At 37.8% G+C, this 5,235-nt stretch overlaps 1 pseudogene; it reads right to left on the bottom strand.

Annotated features, from left to right (window-relative positions):
• Positions 1–2,977, bottom strand: part of LOC126407342 (sodium channel protein type 4 subunit alpha B-like) — a 37,399-nt pseudogene extending 34,422 nt beyond the window's left edge.
• Positions 2,978–5,235: the final 2,258 nt, after the last annotated feature.

Here is a 5,235-nt window from a genome sequence, read left to right as displayed (position 1 = left end):
TGGTCTGCTTTCGACTCCCAACGAAAAACACCTTAATTCACTGCCAAGATTCAACACATGCACACACACACACACACACACGATGTGACAGAAGCACACACACCAATTTGTGTGTATGCAACATGAACAACACTCAGACACACACACACCTGTTTGTATCTTTGCAACACGAACAGCACACAGACACATACACTATGTAACACACACACATACACATTTGTGTCTACACAACACGAACAGCACACAGACACATACACTACAATAGAATAGAATAGAAAGAACTTTATAAATCCCCGAAGGAAAATACAGCTGTCCAGCAGCTCATAATAAAATAGACATAAAATAAAATACGTCAAAATAAAAGAAGTGCACAAATAGACATTAAATTAAGATGAACAACACACACACAACCACACACATATTTGTGTCTGTGCGACATGAACAACACAGACACAGAATGTGAACGCAGACAGATGTGGTGACATGTTCTACATGAAAAACTCCAGTGGGTTTGTAGTTTTTGAAGAATTATGTTTGTGCTCTCTCCTCACCGCTCGGTCTCTGTCCACAGCTCTGTGACGTCTACACGAGCAGTTCTTCAGTGAAGGATCTAAATACTCTTCCTCTGCTGAAACAACAGAAATCACAGATAATTCCACAGTGATAACTTTCCCTCCATTCACCTGACTGCCACGCCCACCTACACACCTGTTCCCACTTTTCTCATCAGCCCTGCAGTTACCTGTCTGATACTAAGAGGCCATTTACACGTTGCCGGCTATTTTCATAAACGGACATTTCACCGTCTCCGTTTTCAAAAAGATCTTCGTTTACACTTACCCGTGTATATATACACAAGAGCATGCCAAACCTGTAGGTGGCAGTGTAACGAGAAGCTCAAGCCTTCCATGTATCCATTGTCACCATAGCAACATAGGTCGCACTTTTTTTTTTATATAATAGTTTTTTTTATTTTTAAATTGTCCGTAAGACACATCACAATACAAAACATTGGATAGACAACACAAAACAAACACAGTAGACAGGACACCGCTAAGGATACAGCTACAGATACAGATAGTTCTAAATATACCAAATAAAAAGTTGCAACAATTGAATTTCCCTTTGGGATTAATAAAACACTTCTTAAGTAACAGAATATTAGAGACTTTGATTAACATTGGGAGGAGGGATTCAAGTATCAAAGATAATTCAAAATGTCTATACATAAATATACAACCGCAAGGACGGCCACAATAAAGCACAGCCTTGGTCCATTTCCAAATTCATACAAGCCCTAACCCCAACAAACAACCACACCTCAGTATTGGCAGAAATCCACTTTAACAAATATTTAAAAACTGTTAATACAAGCCACATAAGAAGTCCATATTTTGTCGGTATATATCCAGCTTTCCTTTCATTTTATAGTACAAATAATCAAATGGAATGTAGCTTGACAATTCTGTCTTCCACTGAGATAGGGTTGGAGGGGCAGGGGTTTTCCACTTTGCAGCAATGCATTTTTTTGCAGCTATGAAAGCAAGATTGCAGAATTTCTTTTGGTAACAGTCACCAAAATTAAAATTACCAAGCAAACAGAGACGAGGATTGGGTATACAACTGAGATCTAGACATAGTGAGATAACAGAACATATTTCCTTCCAATAGTGTGTGAGTTTATCACAAGACCACAGCATATACAAAAGTGACCCTTTTTGTCTTTTAAATCTCCAACACAAAAAAGACATTTCTGAATGCATGGCATGTAGTTTTACTGGAGTATAGTATGTCCTATGCAGAATCTTAAATTGTAAAAGCTTATGCCTCTAATTGTAGGTGTCAGAATGTACATTTGATCAGATTTGCAACCACTCCTCCTCATCAATATTTTCCTCAAGGTCAACTTCCCATTTTTTCTTAGTAGAAGACGTATCATCTGGAAAAGCTTTTATAAAAACTTGGTAAAGTCTAGACAGTAATTTAGCTGGTTTCTCTGATTTTATTAATACCTCCTCTATTACTGAAGATTTCGGTTCCTCCAATGTTTGTTGTATCGACTGAATTAAACTTCTTAATTGCAAAAAACGAAAAAAACTGTGAGCTAGGTATATCATACTTATCTTGAAGCTGTTTAAATGACAGAAGTTCTCCATTTTATCTTGAAGCTGTTTAAATGACAGAAGTTCTCCATTATCATACAAATTAGTAAAAGTTAATATGCCTTTTTCTGCCCACTGTTTGAAACCACTGTCACAAAATTTAGAAGGCAGTGCAGGATTTTTCCATATTGGAGCGAACGGCGATAAAGGCTTATTCCAGTTAATGAATTTGTGTGCACAGTTCCATATTCTCACAGAGTTAAGTATAATTGGGTTACTAGTTATTTTCCTAAGGTTTTTCATTGCACAGTAAGGGGCATGCTTTACATCCAGAGGTAATACATCATTATTTTCTATTCTGGTCCATACACCAGGCTCTTTAAACCATTGTGCCAGTGGTCTTAGCTGAGCTGCCCAAAAATCTAATTTCATATTAGGAAGACCAAGTCCACCTACTTCAGGAGGGAGATACAGAACATTCATACGAACTCTTGGAACTTTACCACTCCAAATAAAGGAGGAAAACAAAGATTGAATTTTCTTGAAAAAGTGCTCGGGGACTTGTATGGGGAGCATTTGAAATAAATAAATTAACCTAGGTAAGATACTCATTTTTAATACATTTACACGGCCCAAAATAGATATTGGGAGAGTCTGCCATCGTTTAAGATCTTCCTCTATGTTTTCCAATGCAGGGGTGTAATTAATTTTACACATATCATTTAAATTATTTGAGATCAGTACACCCAAATATTTTATATATTTTTGCGTCCATTTCAATTCAAACTGGTTCTGAAGAGAGCTACTATCAAAATTAGAAATGGGCATTATTTCAGTTTTCCCCCAATTCACCTTATAGCCAGATACAGATCCATATTTTCCTAACAGATCCAATAGCGCTGGTAATGAATATTCTGGCTGGGGTATATATAATAAAACGTCATCTGCATACAACGATATAACATGAGCTTCTGCTCCAATAGTTATACCTGATATCCTATTATGTGACCTGATCATAATTGCTAATGGCTCTATTGCAAGCGCGAACAGGTAAGGGGACAGTGGGCACCCCTGTCGTGTGCCTCTACCCAGGCAAAAAGGGACAGAGATCTGGCCATTGGTTTTTACAGATGCTTTCGGGGACTGGTAAAGCAGTTTGATCCAAGATATAAATACTGGACCAAAATTGAAAAGGCTTAGTACATCCACCAGGTAGCACCATTCAACTCTGTCAAATGCCTTTTCAGCATCTATTGTGACTACCACCATGGGAGAGTTGTCGTTGTGAGTGTGTGAAATCACATTACAAAATCTTCTAACGTTATCAGAGGACAACCTACCTGCCATAAACCCTGTCTGGTCTGGATGCATTAGGCCCTGTATAACTGTATCTAGTCGCTGTACGAGTACCTTAGCGATTATTTTATAATCAGTATTCAAAAGCGACACTGGTCTCATCGAGGTACAGAGTAATGGATCCTTGTCTTTCTTTTTTAAAAGGGTGATAATGGCGAGCGTAAGGGACTCAGGTAGTTCATTTTTTGAGAGAGCTGAATCAATCATATTTTTAAATGGGCTCAAAATCCTGGTTCGAAAGCATCTGTAAAACTCAATAGGTAAGCCATCACTACCAGGGAACTTCCCAATTTGTAACTTGTCAATGGCTTTTATCAATTCCACCTGCGAGATGTTTTTATCTAACTCTATTCTGTCCAATTCTGAAATTGTAGGACAGTCTATTCCATATAATAAAGTAAATATGCTCTCTGTCGAGCCATTGTTTTCAGACTGATAGAGCTCTTAAAAAAAGGATCTAAAAATCATATTTATGGTCACAGGGTCCCGTTTAATGTTTCCATCAGGCCCAGTAATACTATGAATTGCTCTATCTTCCTCTGCCTTTTTAATTTGCCATGCAAGTAATTTCCCAGTACTTTCACCTTTCTCCAAATAACTCTGTTTTGATTTCAAAATTAGAATTTCAGCTGCTCGGGTGTTCATAGTACCCAACTTTAACTTTGCCCTATTTAGTTGCTGCAGAGTGACATTGTCCTTGTCAGCGCTATGTTTCGTTTCTAGCATCTTAATTTCTTTTTCCAGAGCCAGAGATTCTTTCTCCCTTTCTTTTTAAGGTGTGAGGAGTAAGAAAAAATGCAACCTCGACAGAAAGCTTTCAAGGTTTCCCAAATAAGAATAGGGCAAGAACCCTGGCTCTGATTGGCTTCCAGGAAAATATCAATCTGTGTATTCATAAATTCCACAAATTTAGTATCCGCTAAGAGCAAAGTGTTGAAACGCCATACTCTTGTTGGTGCTACAGCGGTTTTAAAATTTATGGTTAATGTCAAAGGGGAATGATCTGATATGATTTTAGGTAAATACTTACATTCTGAGATACAGTCTATGACAGCAATATTTATAAAAAAAAAACAATCCTTGAATAAGATTTATGCACCTGAGAGTAATATGAGTATTCTCTCCTGGTAGGATATGTTGTTCTCCATATTCACATAAGCCTATATCTTTTAAGTTTTCGATAAGCGTCTTAGATGTATTAGAGAGAGGTTGTTGCCGAAGGGTAGATCTATCTAGCTGTTGATAGGTCGCACTTTTGACAAAGACGCAAGTTCCGGCGCATACTGTGACGTCGGCTGCCTATAACTCCGTTTATCTCCGTTTACATGCAAACGTGCAACCGGAGTTTTCCAAAATCTCCACTCTGGCTGGAGTTTTTAGAAAGACTCGTTTTCAGAGGAGAAATCTCCGTTTGCGTGTAAACAAAGGGCACAAACGAAGGAAGATGTCTCCGTTTATCAAAATCACCGTGTACGTCTAAACGGCCTCTAAAACATGACATGCATCAGTAGGAAAAGCACAGCTGTATTAAATAACATTAACGATGGCTGCATTCTACTTAGATGAGATCCCACTGTGACATGCCGGTAGGGTGACCATATTTTGATTTCCAAAAAAGAGGACACTCGGCCCGGCCACGAGATAGCCTATACTTAAATGATACACGCAGTTTATTCAAAGATGCCTTATAATTTTAATATATGTAAAGTTTATATGTATGGATAGAAAATTCAGTTATATTACAAAATAATATCTCTCAAAGACAGAAATTCAGATA

The sequence above is a fragment of the Epinephelus moara genome, chromosome 20 (assembly GCF_006386435.1).
Source record: "Epinephelus moara isolate mb chromosome 20, YSFRI_EMoa_1.0, whole genome shotgun sequence".
NCBI lineage: Eukaryota > Metazoa > Chordata > Actinopteri > Perciformes > Serranidae > Epinephelus > Epinephelus moara.
This window is presented reverse-complemented; position numbering and strand designations above follow the sequence as displayed.